The 15,315-nt window shown below is 52.5% G+C and overlaps 1 non-coding gene and 73 pseudogenes across 1 annotated transcript; all 74 read left to right on the top strand.

The window, feature by feature from the left end:
* Positions 1–22: 22 nt before the first annotated feature.
* Positions 23–141, top strand: LOC144183866 (5S ribosomal RNA; annotated as a pseudogene).
* A 242-nt stretch (positions 142–383) lies between these two features.
* LOC144185928 (5S ribosomal RNA) lies at positions 384–512 on the top strand (annotated as a pseudogene).
* A 56-nt stretch (positions 513–568) lies between these two features.
* Positions 569–687, top strand: LOC144188576 (5S ribosomal RNA; annotated as a pseudogene).
* A 58-nt stretch (positions 688–745) lies between these two features.
* LOC144186933 (5S ribosomal RNA) lies at positions 746–864 on the top strand (annotated as a pseudogene).
* A 56-nt stretch (positions 865–920) lies between these two features.
* Positions 921–1,039, top strand: LOC144187454 (5S ribosomal RNA; annotated as a pseudogene).
* Positions 1,040–1,095: 56 nt separating this feature from the next.
* LOC144191133 (5S ribosomal RNA) lies at positions 1,096–1,214 on the top strand (annotated as a pseudogene).
* Positions 1,215–1,445: 231 nt separating this feature from the next.
* LOC144183809 (5S ribosomal RNA) lies at positions 1,446–1,564 on the top strand (annotated as a pseudogene).
* A 56-nt stretch (positions 1,565–1,620) lies between these two features.
* On the top strand, positions 1,621–1,739 carry LOC144182879 (5S ribosomal RNA; annotated as a pseudogene).
* A 56-nt stretch (positions 1,740–1,795) lies between these two features.
* LOC144183381 (5S ribosomal RNA) lies at positions 1,796–1,914 on the top strand (annotated as a pseudogene).
* A 56-nt stretch (positions 1,915–1,970) lies between these two features.
* On the top strand, positions 1,971–2,089 carry LOC144182626 (5S ribosomal RNA; annotated as a pseudogene).
* Positions 2,090–2,145: 56 nt separating this feature from the next.
* Positions 2,146–2,264, top strand: LOC144188855 (5S ribosomal RNA; annotated as a pseudogene).
* A 56-nt stretch (positions 2,265–2,320) lies between these two features.
* On the top strand, positions 2,321–2,439 carry LOC144183542 (5S ribosomal RNA; annotated as a pseudogene).
* A 56-nt stretch (positions 2,440–2,495) lies between these two features.
* On the top strand, positions 2,496–2,624 carry LOC144184073 (5S ribosomal RNA; annotated as a pseudogene).
* Positions 2,625–2,680: 56 nt separating this feature from the next.
* LOC144187320 (5S ribosomal RNA) lies at positions 2,681–2,799 on the top strand (annotated as a pseudogene).
* Positions 2,800–3,020: 221 nt separating this feature from the next.
* On the top strand, positions 3,021–3,139 carry LOC144188854 (5S ribosomal RNA; annotated as a pseudogene).
* Positions 3,140–3,195: 56 nt separating this feature from the next.
* On the top strand, positions 3,196–3,314 carry LOC144183541 (5S ribosomal RNA; annotated as a pseudogene).
* A 56-nt stretch (positions 3,315–3,370) lies between these two features.
* LOC144186197 (5S ribosomal RNA) lies at positions 3,371–3,489 on the top strand (annotated as a pseudogene).
* A 56-nt stretch (positions 3,490–3,545) lies between these two features.
* On the top strand, positions 3,546–3,664 carry LOC144191231 (5S ribosomal RNA; annotated as a pseudogene).
* Positions 3,665–3,720: 56 nt separating this feature from the next.
* LOC144187667 (5S ribosomal RNA) lies at positions 3,721–3,839 on the top strand (annotated as a pseudogene).
* A 56-nt stretch (positions 3,840–3,895) lies between these two features.
* On the top strand, positions 3,896–4,014 carry LOC144187666 (5S ribosomal RNA; annotated as a pseudogene).
* Positions 4,015–4,070: 56 nt separating this feature from the next.
* On the top strand, positions 4,071–4,189 carry LOC144191313 (5S ribosomal RNA; annotated as a pseudogene).
* Positions 4,190–4,245: 56 nt separating this feature from the next.
* LOC144190399 (5S ribosomal RNA) lies at positions 4,246–4,364 on the top strand (annotated as a pseudogene).
* A 56-nt stretch (positions 4,365–4,420) lies between these two features.
* LOC144181938 (5S ribosomal RNA) lies at positions 4,421–4,549 on the top strand (annotated as a pseudogene).
* Positions 4,550–4,605: 56 nt separating this feature from the next.
* Positions 4,606–4,724, top strand: LOC144191220 (5S ribosomal RNA; annotated as a pseudogene).
* A 56-nt stretch (positions 4,725–4,780) lies between these two features.
* Positions 4,781–4,899, top strand: LOC144187889 (5S ribosomal RNA). The gene has a single exon (XR_013324914.1). It is a non-coding gene; the product is annotated as a 5S ribosomal RNA (ribosomal RNA).
* A 56-nt stretch (positions 4,900–4,955) lies between these two features.
* Positions 4,956–5,074, top strand: LOC144190195 (5S ribosomal RNA; annotated as a pseudogene).
* A 56-nt stretch (positions 5,075–5,130) lies between these two features.
* On the top strand, positions 5,131–5,249 carry LOC144181774 (5S ribosomal RNA; annotated as a pseudogene).
* A 767-nt stretch (positions 5,250–6,016) lies between these two features.
* Positions 6,017–6,135, top strand: LOC144181964 (5S ribosomal RNA; annotated as a pseudogene).
* Positions 6,136–6,191: 56 nt separating this feature from the next.
* Positions 6,192–6,310, top strand: LOC144190357 (5S ribosomal RNA; annotated as a pseudogene).
* Positions 6,311–6,366: 56 nt separating this feature from the next.
* LOC144184514 (5S ribosomal RNA) lies at positions 6,367–6,485 on the top strand (annotated as a pseudogene).
* Positions 6,486–6,541: 56 nt separating this feature from the next.
* Positions 6,542–6,660, top strand: LOC144189540 (5S ribosomal RNA; annotated as a pseudogene).
* A 56-nt stretch (positions 6,661–6,716) lies between these two features.
* LOC144188300 (5S ribosomal RNA) lies at positions 6,717–6,835 on the top strand (annotated as a pseudogene).
* Positions 6,836–7,066: 231 nt separating this feature from the next.
* On the top strand, positions 7,067–7,185 carry LOC144188853 (5S ribosomal RNA; annotated as a pseudogene).
* A 56-nt stretch (positions 7,186–7,241) lies between these two features.
* LOC144181870 (5S ribosomal RNA) lies at positions 7,242–7,360 on the top strand (annotated as a pseudogene).
* Positions 7,361–7,416: 56 nt separating this feature from the next.
* Positions 7,417–7,535, top strand: LOC144187850 (5S ribosomal RNA; annotated as a pseudogene).
* A 56-nt stretch (positions 7,536–7,591) lies between these two features.
* LOC144190712 (5S ribosomal RNA) lies at positions 7,592–7,710 on the top strand (annotated as a pseudogene).
* Positions 7,711–7,766: 56 nt separating this feature from the next.
* Positions 7,767–7,885, top strand: LOC144187249 (5S ribosomal RNA; annotated as a pseudogene).
* Positions 7,886–7,941: 56 nt separating this feature from the next.
* LOC144189922 (5S ribosomal RNA) lies at positions 7,942–8,060 on the top strand (annotated as a pseudogene).
* Positions 8,061–8,116: 56 nt separating this feature from the next.
* LOC144191239 (5S ribosomal RNA) lies at positions 8,117–8,235 on the top strand (annotated as a pseudogene).
* Positions 8,236–8,291: 56 nt separating this feature from the next.
* On the top strand, positions 8,292–8,410 carry LOC144182207 (5S ribosomal RNA; annotated as a pseudogene).
* A 56-nt stretch (positions 8,411–8,466) lies between these two features.
* On the top strand, positions 8,467–8,585 carry LOC144191589 (5S ribosomal RNA; annotated as a pseudogene).
* A 56-nt stretch (positions 8,586–8,641) lies between these two features.
* On the top strand, positions 8,642–8,770 carry LOC144184786 (5S ribosomal RNA; annotated as a pseudogene).
* Positions 8,771–8,826: 56 nt separating this feature from the next.
* LOC144185771 (5S ribosomal RNA) lies at positions 8,827–8,955 on the top strand (annotated as a pseudogene).
* A 56-nt stretch (positions 8,956–9,011) lies between these two features.
* LOC144191146 (5S ribosomal RNA) lies at positions 9,012–9,130 on the top strand (annotated as a pseudogene).
* Positions 9,131–9,186: 56 nt separating this feature from the next.
* LOC144187319 (5S ribosomal RNA) lies at positions 9,187–9,305 on the top strand (annotated as a pseudogene).
* Positions 9,306–9,361: 56 nt separating this feature from the next.
* Positions 9,362–9,480, top strand: LOC144191013 (5S ribosomal RNA; annotated as a pseudogene).
* A 231-nt stretch (positions 9,481–9,711) lies between these two features.
* On the top strand, positions 9,712–9,840 carry LOC144185896 (5S ribosomal RNA; annotated as a pseudogene).
* Positions 9,841–9,896: 56 nt separating this feature from the next.
* Positions 9,897–10,015, top strand: LOC144188035 (5S ribosomal RNA; annotated as a pseudogene).
* Positions 10,016–10,071: 56 nt separating this feature from the next.
* Positions 10,072–10,190, top strand: LOC144191145 (5S ribosomal RNA; annotated as a pseudogene).
* A 56-nt stretch (positions 10,191–10,246) lies between these two features.
* On the top strand, positions 10,247–10,365 carry LOC144188852 (5S ribosomal RNA; annotated as a pseudogene).
* Positions 10,366–10,421: 56 nt separating this feature from the next.
* Positions 10,422–10,540, top strand: LOC144186054 (5S ribosomal RNA; annotated as a pseudogene).
* Positions 10,541–10,596: 56 nt separating this feature from the next.
* LOC144187849 (5S ribosomal RNA) lies at positions 10,597–10,715 on the top strand (annotated as a pseudogene).
* Positions 10,716–10,771: 56 nt separating this feature from the next.
* Positions 10,772–10,890, top strand: LOC144190711 (5S ribosomal RNA; annotated as a pseudogene).
* A 56-nt stretch (positions 10,891–10,946) lies between these two features.
* LOC144190057 (5S ribosomal RNA) lies at positions 10,947–11,065 on the top strand (annotated as a pseudogene).
* A 767-nt stretch (positions 11,066–11,832) lies between these two features.
* On the top strand, positions 11,833–11,951 carry LOC144189847 (5S ribosomal RNA; annotated as a pseudogene).
* A 56-nt stretch (positions 11,952–12,007) lies between these two features.
* LOC144190346 (5S ribosomal RNA) lies at positions 12,008–12,126 on the top strand (annotated as a pseudogene).
* Positions 12,127–12,182: 56 nt separating this feature from the next.
* On the top strand, positions 12,183–12,301 carry LOC144183298 (5S ribosomal RNA; annotated as a pseudogene).
* A 56-nt stretch (positions 12,302–12,357) lies between these two features.
* LOC144181741 (5S ribosomal RNA) lies at positions 12,358–12,476 on the top strand (annotated as a pseudogene).
* Positions 12,477–12,532: 56 nt separating this feature from the next.
* LOC144188298 (5S ribosomal RNA) lies at positions 12,533–12,651 on the top strand (annotated as a pseudogene).
* Positions 12,652–12,707: 56 nt separating this feature from the next.
* On the top strand, positions 12,708–12,826 carry LOC144187169 (5S ribosomal RNA; annotated as a pseudogene).
* A 56-nt stretch (positions 12,827–12,882) lies between these two features.
* Positions 12,883–13,001, top strand: LOC144183953 (5S ribosomal RNA; annotated as a pseudogene).
* Positions 13,002–13,057: 56 nt separating this feature from the next.
* Positions 13,058–13,176, top strand: LOC144181869 (5S ribosomal RNA; annotated as a pseudogene).
* A 56-nt stretch (positions 13,177–13,232) lies between these two features.
* Positions 13,233–13,351, top strand: LOC144187848 (5S ribosomal RNA; annotated as a pseudogene).
* Positions 13,352–13,407: 56 nt separating this feature from the next.
* On the top strand, positions 13,408–13,526 carry LOC144190710 (5S ribosomal RNA; annotated as a pseudogene).
* A 56-nt stretch (positions 13,527–13,582) lies between these two features.
* Positions 13,583–13,701, top strand: LOC144187248 (5S ribosomal RNA; annotated as a pseudogene).
* A 56-nt stretch (positions 13,702–13,757) lies between these two features.
* On the top strand, positions 13,758–13,876 carry LOC144189921 (5S ribosomal RNA; annotated as a pseudogene).
* A 56-nt stretch (positions 13,877–13,932) lies between these two features.
* Positions 13,933–14,051, top strand: LOC144184032 (5S ribosomal RNA; annotated as a pseudogene).
* Positions 14,052–14,107: 56 nt separating this feature from the next.
* Positions 14,108–14,226, top strand: LOC144190666 (5S ribosomal RNA; annotated as a pseudogene).
* A 56-nt stretch (positions 14,227–14,282) lies between these two features.
* On the top strand, positions 14,283–14,401 carry LOC144191587 (5S ribosomal RNA; annotated as a pseudogene).
* A 56-nt stretch (positions 14,402–14,457) lies between these two features.
* On the top strand, positions 14,458–14,576 carry LOC144186302 (5S ribosomal RNA; annotated as a pseudogene).
* Positions 14,577–14,632: 56 nt separating this feature from the next.
* On the top strand, positions 14,633–14,751 carry LOC144191279 (5S ribosomal RNA; annotated as a pseudogene).
* Positions 14,752–14,807: 56 nt separating this feature from the next.
* LOC144191069 (5S ribosomal RNA) lies at positions 14,808–14,926 on the top strand (annotated as a pseudogene).
* A 56-nt stretch (positions 14,927–14,982) lies between these two features.
* On the top strand, positions 14,983–15,101 carry LOC144190119 (5S ribosomal RNA; annotated as a pseudogene).
* Positions 15,102–15,157: 56 nt separating this feature from the next.
* LOC144182346 (5S ribosomal RNA) lies at positions 15,158–15,276 on the top strand (annotated as a pseudogene).
* The last annotated feature ends 39 nt before the right edge of the window (positions 15,277–15,315 follow it).

Genomic DNA, 15,315 nt, shown 5'->3' with positions numbered 1-15,315 from the left:
GTCCATCTGCAAGAGCAGTACCGCTCACGGCCATACCACCCTGAAAAGGCCCGATCTCGTTCGATCTCGGAAGCCAAGCATGGTACGGCCTGGTTAGTACCTGATTGGGAGACCGCTTGGGAATACCAGGTGCTGTGAGCATCATACCCCGCATCTTTTTCGACATTTCATGGGTGTCCATCTGCTAGTGCAGTACCGCTCACGGCCATACCACCCTGAAAAGGCCCGATCTCGCCCGATCTCGTCCGATCTCGGGAGCCAAGCAGGGTTCCGCCTGTTTTGTACCTGAATGGGGTGACCGCTTGGGAATACCAGGTGCTGTGAGCATCTTGCCCCGCATCTTTTTCGACATTTCATGGGTGTCCATCTGCAAGAGCAGTACCGCTCACGGCCATACCACCCTGAAAAGGCCTGATCTCGTCCGATCTCGTCCGATCTCGGAAGCCAAGCATGGTTCGGCCTGTTTAGTACCTGATTGGGAGACCGCTTGGGAATACCAGGTGCTGTGAGAACCATGCCCCGCATCTTTTTCGACATTTCATGGGTGTCCATCTGCAAGAGCAGTACTGTTCACGGCCATACCACCCTGAAAAGGCCCGATCTTGTCCGATCTCGGCAGCCAAGCATGGTTGGGCCTGGTTAGTACCTGATTGGGAGACTGCTTGGGAATACCAGGTGCTGTGAGCATCATACCCCGCATATCTTTTTCGACATTTCATGGGTGTCCATCTGCAAGAGCAGTACCGCTCACGGCCATACCAACCTGAAAAGGCCCGATCTCGTCCGATCTCGGAAGCCAAGCATCGTTCTGCCTGTTTAGTACCTGATTGGGAGACTGCTTGGGAATACCAGGTGCTGTGAGCATCTTGCCCCGCATCTTTTTCGACATTTCATGGGTGTCCATCTGCAAGAGCAGTACCGCTTACGGCCATACCACCCTGAAAAGGCCCGATCTCGTCCGATCTCGGAAGTCAAGCATGGTTCGGCCTGTTTAGTACCTGATTGGGAGACCGCTTGGGAATACCAGGTGCTGTGAGCATCATACCCCGCATCTTTTTCGACATTTCATGGGTGTCCATCTGCAAGAGCAGTGCTGCTCACGGCCATACCACCCTGAAAAGGCCCGATCTCTTTTGATCCCGGAAGCCAAGCATGGTTTGGCCTGGTTAGTACCTGATTGGGAGACCGCTTGGGAATACCAGGTGCTGTGAGCATCATACCCCGCATCTTTTTCGACATTTCATGGGTGTCCATCTGCAAGAGCAGTACCGCTCACGGCCATACCACCCTGAAAAGGCCCGATCTCGTCCGATCTCGGCAGCCCAGCATGTGTCGGCCTGGTTAGTACCTGGTTGTGAGACCGCTTGGGAATACCAGGTAATGTGAGCATCATACCCCGCATCTTTTTCGACATTTCATGGGTGTCCATCTGCTAGTGCAGTACCGCTCATGGCCATACCACCCTGAAAAGGCCCGATCTCGTCCGATCTCGGCAGCCAACCATGGTTCGGCCTGTTTAGTACCTGATTGGGAGACCGCTTCGGAATACCAGGTGCTGTGAGCATCATACCCCGCATCTTTTTCGACATTTCATGGGTGTCCATCTGCTAGTGCAGTACCGCTCACGGCCATACCACCCTGAAAAGGCCCGATCTCGTCTGATCTCGGAAGCCAAGCATAGTTCGGCCTGTTTAGTACCTGATTAGGAGACCGCTTGGGAATACCAGGTGCTGTGAGCATCATACCCCGCATCTTTTTCGACATTTCATGGGTGTCCATCTGCAAGAGCAGTACTGCTCAAGGCCATACCACCCTGAAAAGGCCCGATCTCGTCCGATATCGGAAGCCAAGCATGGTTCGGCCTGGTCAGTACCTGATTGGGAGACCGCTTGGGAATACCAGGTGCTGTGAGCATCATACCCCGCATCTTTTTCGACATTTCATGGGTGTCCATCTGCTAGTGCAGTACTGCTCACGGCCATACCACCCTGAAAAGGCCCGATCTCGTCCGATCTCGGCAGCCAAGCATGGTTCGGCCTGTTTAGTACCTGATTGGGAGACAGCTTGGGAATACCAGGTGCTGTGAGCATCATACCCCGCATCTTTTTCGACATTTCATGGGTGTCCATCTGCAAGTGCAGTACTGCTCACGGCCATACCACCCTGAAAAGGCCCGATCTCGTCCGATCTCGGCAGCCAAGCATGGTTCGGCCTGTTTAGTACCTGATTGGGAGACCGCTTGGGAATACCAGGTGCTGTGAGCATCATACCCCGCATCTTTTTCGACATTTCATGGGTGTCCATCTGCTGGTAGAGTACCGCTCATGGCCATACCACCCTGAAAAGGCCCGATCTCGTCCAATCTCGGAAGCCAAGCATGGTTTGGCCTGGTTAGTACCTGATTGGGAGACCGCTTGGGAATACCAGGTGCTCTGAGTATCATACCCCGCATCTTTTTCGACATTTCATGGGTGTCCATCTGCAGGAGCAGTACCGCTCACGGCCATACCACCCTGAAAAGGCCCGATCTCGCCCGATCTCGTCCGATCTCGGCAGCCAAGCATGGTTCGGCCTGGTTAGTACATGATTGGGAGACCGCTTGGGAATACCAGGTGCTGTGAGCATCATACCCCGCATCTTTTTCGACATTTCATGGGTGTCCATCTGCTAGTGCAGTACCGCTCACGGCCATACCACCCTGAAAAGGCCCGATCTCGTCCGATCTCGGAAGCCAAGCATGGTTCGGCCTGGTCAGTACCTGATTGGGAGACCGCTTGGGAATACCAGGTGCTGTGAGCATCATACCCCGCATCTTTTTCGACATTTCATGGGTGTCCATCTGCTAGTGCAGTACTGCTCACGGCCATACCACCCTGAAAAGGCCCGATCTCGGCAGCCAAGCATGGTTCGGCCTGTTTAGTACCTGATTGGGAGACAGCTTGGGAATACCAGGTGCTGTGAGCATCATACCCCGCATCTTTTTCGACATTTCATGGGTGTCCATCTGGAAGTGCAGTACTGCTCACGGCCATACCACCCTGAAAAGGCCCGATCTCGTCCGATCTCGGCAGCCAAGCATGGTTCGGCCTGTTTAGTACCTGATTGGGAGACCGCTTGGGAATACCAGGTGCTGTGAGCATCATACCCCGCATCTTTTTCGACATTTCATGGGTGTCCATCTGCTGGTAGAGTACCGCTCATGGCCATACCACCCTGAAAAGGCCCGATCTCGTCCAATCTCGGAAGCCAAGCATGGTTTGGCCTGGTTAGTACCTGATTGGGAGACCGCTTGGGAATACCAGGTGCTCTGAGTATCATACCCCGCATCTTTTTCGACATTTCATGGGTGTCCATCTGCAGGAGCAGTACCGCTCACGGCCATACCACCCTGAAAAGGCCCGATCTCGCTCGCTCTCGGCAGCCAAGCATGGTTCGGCCTGGTTAGTACCTGATTGGGAGACAGCTTGGGAATACCAGGTGCTGTGAGCATCATACCCCGCATCTTTTTCGACATTTCATGGGTGACCATCTGCTAGTAGAGTACCGCTCACGGCCATACCACCCTGAAAAGGCCCGATCTCGTCCGATCTCGGAAGCCAAGCATGGTTCGGCCTGGTTAGTACCTGATTGGGAGACCGCTTGGGAATACCAGGTGCTGTGAGCATCATACCCCGCATCTTTTTCGACATTTCATGGGTGTCCATCTGCTAGTGCAGTAGCGCTCACGGCCATACCACCCTGAAAAGGCCCGATCTCGTCCGATCTCGGAAGCCAAGCATGGTTCGGCCTGTTTAGTACCTGATTGGGAGACCGCTTGGGAATACCAGGTGCTGTGAGCATCATACCCCGCATCTTTTTCGACATTTCATGGGTGTCCATCTGCTAGTGCAGTACCGCTCACGGCCATACCACCCTGAAAAGGCCCGATCTCGTCCGATCTCGGAAGCCAAGCATGGTTCGGCCTGTTTAGTACCTGATTGGGAGACCGCTTGGGAATACCAGGTGCTGTGAGCATCATACCCCGCATCTTTTTCGACATTTCATGGGTGTCCATCTGCAAGAGCAGTACTGCTAACGGCCATACCACCCTGAAAAGGCCCGATCTCGTCCAAACTCGGAAGCCAAGCATGGTTCGGCCTGGTTAGTACCTGATTGGGAGACCGCTTGGGAATACCAGGTGCTGTGGGCTTCATACCCCGCATCTTTTTCGACATTTCATGGGTGTCCATCTGCATGAGCAGTACTGCTCGCGGCCATACCACCCTGAAAAGGCCCGATCTCGTCCGATCTCGGAAGCCAAGCATGGTTCAGCCTGGTTAGTACCTGATTGGGAGACCGCTTGGGAATACCAGGTGCTGTGAGCATCATACCCCGCATCTTTTTCGACATTTCATGGGTGTCCATCTGCATGAGCAGTACCGCTCACGGCCATACCACCCTGAAAAGGCCCGATCTCGCCCGATCTCGTCCGATCTCGGCAGCCAAGCATGGTTCGGCCTGGTTAGTACCTGATTGGGAGACCGCTTGGGAATACCAGGTGCTGTGAGCATCATACCCCGCATCTTTTTCGACATTTCATGGGTGTCCATCTGCTAGTGCAGTACCGCTCACGGCCATACCACCCTGAAAAGGCCCGATCTCGTCCGATCTCGGAAGCCAAGCATGGTTCGGCCTGGTTAGTACCTGATTGGGAGACCGCTTGGGAATACCAGGTGCTGTGAGCATCATACCCCGCATCTTTTTCGACATTTCATGGGTGTCCATCTGCAAGGGCAGTATCGCTCACGGCCATACCACCCTGAAAAGGCCCGATCTCGTCCGATCTCGGAAGCTAAGCATGGTTCGGCCTGGTTAGTACCTTATTGGGAGACCGCTTGGGAATACCAGGTGCTGTGAGCATCATACCCCGCATCTTTTTCGACATTTCATGGGTGTCCATCTGCAAGAGCAGTACCGCTCACGGCCATACCACCCTGAAAAGGCCCGATCTCGTCCGATCTAGGAAGCCAAGCATGGTTCGGCCTGGTTAGTACCTGATTGGGAGACCGCTTGGGAATACCAGGTGCTGTGAGCATCATACCCCGCATCTTTTTCGACATTTCATGGGTGTCCATCTGCTAGTGCAGTACCGCTCACGGCCATACCACCCTGAAAAGGCCCGATCTCGCCCGATCTCGGAAGCCAAGCATGGTTCGGCCTGTTTAGTACCTGATTGGGAGACCGCTTGGGAATACCAGGTGCTGTGTGCATCATACCCCGCATCTTTTTCGACATTTCATGGGTGTCTGTTGGGTTTGTTCTGTTTTACTATTATAATAGTTATATTAATTCATTTCTTTATTAAATCATTCTCTTTCTTTTCTCTGTATTAATTCATTACTTTGTTAAATCATTCTCTTTCTGTTTTTCAAAAGTGTTGAGGTCACACCAAGTCATCTTTAACCTGGACAGCCTGTTCTAGGATGGTTATACAGATAATCCACCCAATCTGGGTCCTTGAGATTTGGTGGGCCCTTGGTGACGAGGACAGGGCTATTCGGACAATAACAAGAATATTGTTATCGTTATGTAACCGTACACTTCGGGTTTTTCTGTATGTAACGATTAACGATTATATGATTATGATTATATTATATGATTCTTAGGTCAAGGAGGTTGTATAATTACTCTAATCTACATGTTGTTAGGTCTAGTCCCTGTTTTTGTTATTAGTAAAATACTTTGATTGTTATTGTAGTCCCAGATGTTGTTTTTACTCATACGTGATGGAATGATCAACAACTCTGTAACTTGTGACCATAAGAATGGGACGAAAACGTCTATTCGGGAAGACGTTCGGAAGTTGTAAGGTGACACTTGCTGTAACGCTCCCCTCCGGAGGCTTTTATCTGTTGTATCCATTTCTATTTAATTAAATGTCAATAATTGAATAAGATGTCTTCCTGCAGTTATTGATAATTACGGACGAAGGTAATTATTAATGAACCTGACAGTGTCCATCTGCTAGTGCAGTACCGCTCACGGCCATACCACCCTGAAAAGGCCCGATCTCGAGCGATCTCGGAAGCCAAGCATGGTTCGGCCTGGTTAGTACCTGATTGGTAGACCGCTTGGGAATACCAGGTGCTGTGAGCATCTTGCCCCGCATCTTTTTCGACATTTCATGGGTGTCCATCTGCTAGTGCAGTACCGCTCACGGCCATACCACCCTGAAAAGGCCCGATCTCGTCCGATCTCGGAAGCCAAGCATGGTTCGGCCTGTTTAGTACCTGATTGGGAGACCGCTTGGGAACACCAGGTGCTGTGAGAACCATGCCCCGCATCTTTTCCGACATTTCATGGGTGTCCATCTGTAAAAGCAGTACCGCTCACGGACATACCACCCTGAAACGGCCCGATCTCGTCCGATCTCGGAAGCCAAGCATGGTTCGGCCTGTTTAGTACCTGATTGGGAGACCGCTTGGGGATACCAGGTGCTGTGAGCATCATACCCCGCATCTTTTTCGACATTTCATGGGTGTCCATCTGCTAGTGCAGTACCGCTCACGGCCATACCACCCTGAAAAGGCCCGATCTCGCCCGATCTCGGCAGCCAAGCATGGTTCGGCCTGGTTAGTACCTGATTGGGAGACCACTTGGGAATACCAGGTGCTGTGAGCATCATACCCCGCATCTTTTTCGACATTTCATGGGTGTCCATCTGGTAGTGCAGTACCGCTCACGGCCATACCACCCTGAAAAGGCCCGATCTCGTCCGATTTCGGAAGCCAAGCATGGTTCGGCCTGGTTAGTACCTGATTGGGAGACCGCTTGGGAATACCAGGTGCTGTGAGCATCATACCCCGCATCTTTTTCGACATTTCATGGGTGTCCATCTGCAAGATCAGTACTGCTCTCGGCCATACCACCCTGAAAAGGCCCAATCTTATCCGATCTCGGAGGCCAAGCATGTTTCAGCCTGGTTAGTACCTGATTGGGAGACCGCTTGGGAATACCAGGTGCTGTGAGCATCATACCTCGCATCTTTTTCGACATTTCATGGGTGTCCATCTGCTAGTGCAGTACCGCTCACGGCCATACCACCCTGAAAAGGCCCGATCTCGTCCGATCTCGGCAGCCAAGCATGGTTCGGCCTGTTTAGTACCTGATTGGGAGACCGCTTGGGAATACCAGGTGCTGTGAGCATCATACCCCGCATCTTTTTCGACATTTCATGGGTGTCCATCTGCAGGAGCAGTACCGCTCACGGCCATACCACCCTGAAAAGGCCCGATCTCGCCCGATCTCGGCAGCCAAGCATAGTTCGGCCTGGTTAGTACCTGATTGGGAGACCGCTTGGGAATACCAGGTGCTGTGAGCATCATACCCCGCATCTTTTTGGACATTTCATGGGTGTCCATCTGCTAATGCAGTACCGCTCACGGCCATACCACCCTGAAAAGGCCCGATCTCGTCCGGTCTCGGAAGCCAAGCAAGGTTCGGCCTGGTTAGTACCTGATTGGGAGACCGCTTGGGAATACCAGGTGCTGTGAGCATCATACCCCGCATCTTTTTCGACATTTCATGGGTGTCCATCTGCTAGTGCAGTACCGCTCACGGCCATACCACCCTGAAAAGGCCCGATCTCGTCCGATCTCGGAAGCCAAGCATCGTTCGGCCTGTTTAGTACCTGATTGGGAGACCGCTTGGGAATACCAGGTGCTGTGAGCATCATACCCCGCATCTTTTTCGACATTTCATGGGTGTCCATCTGCAAGAGCAGTACCGCCCACGGCCATACCACCCTGAAAAGGCCCGATCTCGTCCGATCTTTGAAGCCAAGCATCGTTCGGCCTGTTTAGTACCTGATTGGGAGACTGCTTGGGAATACCAGGTGCTGTGAGCATCATACCCCGCATCTTTTTCGACATTTCATGGGTGTCCATCTGCAAGAACAGTACTGCTCACGGCCATACCACCCTGAAAAGGCCCTATCTCGTCCGATCTTGGAAGCTAAGCATGGTTCGGCCTGTTTAGTACCTGATTGGGAGACCGCTTGGGAATACCAGGTGCTGTGAGCATCATACCCCGCATCTTTTTCGACATTTCATGGGTGTCCATCTGCAAGAGCAGTACCGCTCATGGCCATACCACCCTGAAAAGGCCTGATCTCGCCCGATCTCGGAAGCCAAGCATGGTTCGGCCTGGTTAGTACCTGATTGGGAGACCGCTTGGGAATACCAGGTGCTGTGAGCATCATACCCCGCATCTTTTTCGACATTTCATGGGTGTCCATCTGCTAGTGCAGTACCGCTCACGGCCATACCACCCTGAAAAGGCCCGATCTCGTCCGGTCTTGGAAGCCAAGCATGGCTCGGCCTGGTTAGTACCTGATTGGGAGACCGCTTGGGAATACCAGGTACTGTGAGCATCATACCCCGCATCTTTTTCGACATTTCATGGGTGTCCATCTGCAGGAGCAGTACCGCTCACGGCCATACCACCCTGAAAAGGCCCGATCTCGCCCGATCTCGGCCGCCAAGCATGGTTCGGCCTGGTTAGTACCTGATTGGGAGACCGCTTGGGAATACCAGGTGCTGTGAGCATCATACCCCGCATCTTTTTCGACATTTCATGGGTGTCCATCTGCAAGGGCAGTATCGCTCACGGCCATACCACCCTGATAAGGCCCGATCTCGTCCGATCTCGTCCGATCTCGGCAGCCAAGCATGGTTTGGCCTGTTTAGTACCTGATTGGGAGACCGCTTGGGAATACCAGGTGCTGTGAGCATCATACCCAGCATCTTTTTCGACATTTCATGGGTGTCCATCTGCTAGTGCAGTACCGCTCACGGCCATACCACCCTGATAAGGTCCGATCTCGTCCGATCTCGTCCGATCTCGGCAGCCAAGCATGGTTCGGCCTGTTTAGTACCTGATTGGGAGACCGCTTGGGAATACCAGGTGCTGTGAGCATCATACCCCGCATCTTTTTCGACATTTCATGGGTGTCCATCTGCAAGAGCAGTACCGCTCACGGCCATACCACCCTGAAAAGGCCCGATCTCGCCCGATTTCGGAAGCCAAGCATGGTACGGCCTGGTTAGTACCTGATTGGGAGACCGCTTGGGAATACCAGGTGCTGTGAGCATCATACCCCGCATCTTTTTCGACATTTCATGGGTGTCCATCTGCTAGGACAGTACCGCTCACGGCCATACCACCCTGAAAAGGCCCGATCTCGTCCGATCTCGGAAGCCAAGCATGGTTCGGCCTGGTCAGTACCTGATTGGGAGACCGCTTGGGAATACCAGGTGCTGTGAGCATCTTGCCCCGCATCTTTTTCGACATTTCATGGGTGTCCGTCTGCTAGTGCAGTACCGCTCACGGCCATACCACCCTGAAAAGGCCCGATCTCGTCTGATCTCGGAAGCCAAGCATTGTTCGGCCTGTTTAGTACCTGATTGGGAGACCGCTTGGGAATACCAGGTGCTGTGAGCATCTTGCCCCGCATCTTTTTCGACATTTCATGGGTGTCCATCTGCAAGAGCAATACCGCTCTCGGCCATACCACCCTGAAAAGGCCCCATCTCGTCCGATCTCGGAAGCCAAGGATGGTTCGGCCTGGTTAGTACCTGATTGGGAGACCGCTTGGGAATACAAGGTCCTGTGAGCATCATACGCCGCATCTTATTCGACATTTCATGGGTGTCCATCTGCAAGAGCAGTACCGCTCACGGCCATACCACCCTGATAAGGCCCGATCTTGCCCGATCTCGTCCGATCTCGGAAGCCAAGCATGGTTCGGCCTGTTTAGTACCTGATTGGGAGACCGCTTGGGAATACCAGGTGCTGTGAGAACCATGCCCCTTATCTTTTTCGACATTTCATGGGTGTCCATCTGCTAATGCAGTACCGCTCACGGCCATACCACCCTGAAAAGGCCCGATCTCGTCCGATCTCGGAAGCCAAGCATAGTTTGGCCTGGTTAGTACCTGATTGGGAGACCGCTTGGGAATACCAGGTGCTGTGAGCATCATACCCCGCATCTTTTTCGACATTTCATGGGTGTCCATCTGCAAGAGCAGTACCGCTCACGGCCATACCACCCTGAAAAGGCCCGATCTCGCCCGATTTCGGAAGCCAAGCATGGTACGGCCTGGTTAGTACCTGATTGGGAGACCGCTTGGGAATACCAGGTGCTGTGAGCATCATACCCCGCATCTTTTTCGACATTTCATGGGTGTCCATCTGCTAGTGCAGTACCGCTCACGGCCATACCACCCTGAAAAGGCCCGATCTCGTCCGATCTCGGCAGCCAAGCATGGTTCGGCCTGTTTAGTACCTGATTGGGAGACCGCTTGGGAATACCAGGTGCTGTGAGCATCATACCCCGCATCTTTTTCGACATTTCATGGGTGTCCATCTGCAGGAGCAGTACCGCTCACGGCCATACCACCCTGAAAAGGCCCCATCTCGCCCGATCTCGGCAGCCAAGCATAGTTCGGCCTGGTTAGTACCTGATTGGGAGACCGCTTGGGAATACCAGGTGCTGTGAGCATCATACCCCGCAACTTTTTGGACATTTCATGGGTGTCCATCTGCTAATGCAGTACCGCTCACGGCCATACCACCCTGAAAAGGCCCGATCTCGTCCGGTCTCGGAAGCCAAGCAAGGTTCGGCCTGGTTAGTACCTGATTGGGAGACCGCTTGGGAATACCAGGTGCTGTGAGCATCATACCCCGCATCTTTTTCGACATTTCATGGGTGTCCATCTGCTAGTGCAGTACCGCTCACGGCCATACCACCCTGAAAAGGCCCGATCTCGTCCGATCTCGGAAGCCAAGCATCGTTCGGCCTGTTTAGTACCTGATTGGGAGACCGCTTGGGAATACCAGGTGCTGTGAGCATCATACCCCGCATCTTTTTCGACATTTCATGGGTGTCCATCTGCAAGAGCAGTACCGCTCACGGCCATACCACCCTGAAAAGGCCCGATCTCGTCCGATTTCGGAAGCCAAGCATGGTTCGGCCTGTTTAGTACCTGATTGGGAGACCGCTTGGGAATACCAGGTGCTGTGAGCATCATACCCCGCATCTTCTTCGACATTTCATGGGTGTCTGTTGGGTTTGTTCTGTTTTACTATTATAATAGTTATATTAATTCATTTCTTTATTAAATCATTCTCTTTCTTTTCTCTGTATTAATTCATTACTTTGTTAAATCATTCTCTTTCTGTTTTTCAAAAGTGTTGAGGTCACACCAAGTCATCTTTAACCTGGACAGCCTGTTCTAGGATGGTTATACAGATAATCCACCCAATCTGGGTCCTTGAGATTTGGTGGGCCCTTGGTGACGAGGACAGGGCTATTCGGACAATAACAAGAATATTGTTATCGTTATGTAACCGTACACTTCGGGTTTTTCTGTATGTAACGATTAACGATTATATGATTATGATTATATTATATGATTCTTAGGTCAAGGAGGTTGTATAATTACTCTAATCTACATGTTGTTAGGTTTGGTCCCTGTTTTTGTTATTAGTAAAATACTTTGATTGTTATTGTAGTCCCAGATGTTGTTTTTACTCATACGTGATGGAATGATCAACAACTCTGTAACTTGTGACCATAAGAATGGGACGAAAACGTCTATTCGGGAAGACGTTCGGAAGTTGTAAGGTGACACTTGCTGTAACGCTCCCCTCCGGAGGCTTTTATCTGTTGTATCCATTTCTATTTAATTAAATGTCAATAATTGAATAAGATGTCTTCCTGCAGTTATTGATAATTACGGACGAAGGTAATTATTAATGAACCTGACAGTGTCCATCTGCTAGTGCAGTACCGCTCACGGCCATACCACCCTGAAAAGGCCCGATCTCGTGCGATCTCGGAAGCCAAGCATGGTTCGGCCTGGTTAGTACCTGATTGGTAGACCGCTTGGGAATACCAGGTGCTGTGAGCATCTTGCCCCGCATCTTTTTCGACATTTCATGGGTGTCCATCTGCTAGTGCAGTACCGCTCACGGCCATACCACCCTGAAAAGGCCCGATCTCGTCCGATCTCGGAAGCCAAGCATGGTTCGGCCTGTTTAGTACCTGATTGGGAGACCGCTTGGGAACATCAGGTGCTGTGAGAACCATGCCCCGCATCTTTTCCGACATTTCATGGGTGTCCATCTGTAAAAGCAGTACCGCTCACGGACATACCACCCTGAAAAGGCCCGATCTCGTCCGATCTCGGAAGCCAAGCATGGTTCGGCCTGTTTAGTACCTGATTGGGAGACCGCTTGGGGATACCAGGTGCTGTGAGCATCATACCCCGCATCTTTTTCGACATTTCATGGGTGTCCATCTGCTAGTGCAGTACCGCTCACGGCCATACCACCCTGAAAAGGCCCGATCTCGCCCGATCTCGGCAGCCAAGCATGGTTCGGCCTGGTTAGTACCTGATTGGGAGACCACTTGGAAATACCAGGTGCTGTGAGCATTATACCCCGCATCTTTTTCGACATTTCATGGGTGTCCATCTGGTAGTGCAGTACCGCTCACGGCCATACCACCCTGAAAAGGCCCGATCTCGTCCGATTTCGGAAGCCAAGCATGGTTCGGCCTGGTTAGTACCTGATTGGGAGACCGCTTGGGAATACCAGGTGCTGTGAGCATCATACCCCGCATCTTTTTCGACATTTCATGGGTGTCCATCTGCAAGAGCAGTACTGCTCACGGCCATACCACCCTGAAAAGGCCCAATCTTATCCGATCTCGGAGGCCAAGCATGTTTCAGCCTGGTTAGTACCTGATTGGGAGACCGCTTGGGAATACCAGGTGCTGTGAGCATCATACCTCGCATCTTTTTCGACATTTCATGGGTGTCCATCTGCTAGTGCAGTACCGCTCACGGCCATACCACCCTGAAAAGGCCCAAACTCGTCCGATCTCGGCAGCCAAGCATGGTTCGGCCTGTTTAGTACCTGATTGGGAGACCGCTTGGGAATACCAGGTGCTGTGAGCATCATACCCCGCATCTTTTTCGACATTTCATGGGTGTCCATCTGCAGGAGCAGTACCGCTCACGGCCATACCACCCTGAAAAGGCCCGATCTCGCCCGATCTCGGCAGCCAAGCATAGTTCGGCCTGGTTAGTACCTGATTGGGAGACCGCTTGGGAATACCAGGTGCTGTGAGCATCATACCCCGCATCTTTTTGGACATTTCATGGGTGTCCATCTGCTAATGCAGTACCGCTCACGGCCATACCACCCTGAAAAGGCCCGATCTCGTCCGGTCTCGGAAGCCAAGCAAGGTTCGGCCTGGTTAGTACCTGATTGGGAGACCGCTTGGGAATACCAGGTGCTGTGAGCATCATACCCCGCATCTTTTTCGACATTTCATGGGTGTCCATCTGCTAGTGCAGTACCGCTCACGGCCATACCACCCTGAAAAGGCCCGATCTCGTCCGATCTCGGAAGCCAAGCATCGTTCGGCCTGTTTAGTACCTGATTGGGAGACCGCTTGGGAATACCAGGTGCTGTGAGCATCATACCCCGCATCTTTTTCGACATTTCATGGGTGTCCATCTGCAAGAGCAGTACCGCCCACGGCCATACCACCCTGAAAAGGCCCGATCTCGTCCGATCTTTGAAGCCAAGCATCGTTCGGCCTGTTTAGTACCTGATTGGGAGACTGCTTGGGAATACCAGGTGCTGTGAGCATCATACCCCGCATCTTTTTCGACATTTCATGGGTGTCCATCTGCAAGAACAGTACTGCTCACGGCCATACCACCCTGAAAAGGCCCTATCTCGTCCGATCTTGGAAGCTAAGCATGGTTCGGCCTGTTTAGTACCTGATTGGGAGACCGCTTGGGAATACCAGGTGCTGTGAGCATCATACCCCGCATCTTTTTCGACATTTCATGGGTGTCCATCTGCAAGAGCAGTACCGCTCATGGCCATACCACCCTGAAAAGGCCTGATCTCGCCCGATCTCGGAAGCCAAGCATCGTTCGGCCTGGTTAGTACCTGATTGGGAGACCGCTTGGGAATACCAGGTGCTGTGAGCATCATACCCCGCATCTTTTTCGACATTTCATGGGTGTCCATCTGCTAGTGCAGTACCGCTCACGGCCATACCACCCTGAAAAGGCCCGATCTCGTCCGATCTTGGAAGCCAAGCATGGCTCGGCCTGGTTAGTACCTGATTGGGAGACCGCTTGGGAATACCAGGTACTGTGAGCATCATACCCCGCATCTTTTTCGACATTTCATGGGTGTCCATCTGCAGGAGCAGTACCGCTCACGGCCATACCACCCTGAAAAGGCCCGATCTCGCCCGATCTCGGCCGCCAAGCATGGTTCGGCCTGGTTAGTACCTGATTGGGAGACCGCTTGGGAATACCAGGTGCTGTGAGCATCATACCCCGCATCTTTTTCGACATTTCATGGGTGTCCATCTGCAAGGGCAGTATCGCTCACGGCCATACCACCCTGATAAGGCCCGATCTCGTTCGATCTCGGAAGCCAAGCATGGTTCCGCCTGGTTAGTACCTGATTGGGAGTCCGCTTGGGAATACCAGGTGCTGTGTACATCATACCTCGCATCTTTTTCGACATTTCATGGGTGTCCATCTGCTAGTGCAGTACCGCTCACGGCCATACCACCCTGAAAAGGCCCGATCTCGTCCGATCTCGGAAGCCAAGCATGGTTAGACTTGTTTAGTACCAGATTGGGAGACCGCTTGGGAATACCAGGTGCTGTGAGAACCATGCCCCGCATCTTTTTCGACATTTCATGGGTGTCCATCTGCTAGTGCAGTACCGCTCACGGCCATACCACCCTGAAAAGGCCCGATCTCGTCCGATCTCGGAAGCCACGCATGGTTCGGCCTGTTTAGTACCTGATTGGGAGACCGCTTGGGAATACCAGGTGCTGTGAGCATCATACCCCGCATCTTTTTCGAGATTTCATGGGTGTCCATCTGCTAGTGCAGTACCGCTCACGGCCATACCACCCTGAAAAGGCCCGATCTCGTCCGATCTCGGAAGCCAAGCATCGTTCGGCCTGGTAAGTACCTGACTGGGAGACCGCTTGGGAATACCAGGTGCTGTGAGCATCATACCCCGCATCTTTTTCGACATTTCATGGGTGTCCATCTGCAAAAGCAGTACCGCTCACGGCCATACCACCCTGAAAAGGCCCGATCTCGCCCGATCTAGGAAGCCAAGCATGGTTCGGCCTGGTTAGTACCTGATTGGGAGACCGCTTGGGAATACCAGGTGCTGTGAGCATCGTACCCCGCATCTTTTTCGACATTTCATGGGTGTCCA

The sequence above is a fragment of the Stigmatopora nigra genome, unplaced genomic scaffold, assembly GCF_051989575.1.
Source record: "Stigmatopora nigra isolate UIUO_SnigA unplaced genomic scaffold, RoL_Snig_1.1 HiC_scaffold_24, whole genome shotgun sequence".
NCBI classification, from domain to species: Eukaryota; Metazoa; Chordata; class Actinopteri; order Syngnathiformes; family Syngnathidae; genus Stigmatopora; species Stigmatopora nigra.
This window is presented reverse-complemented; position numbering and strand designations above follow the sequence as displayed.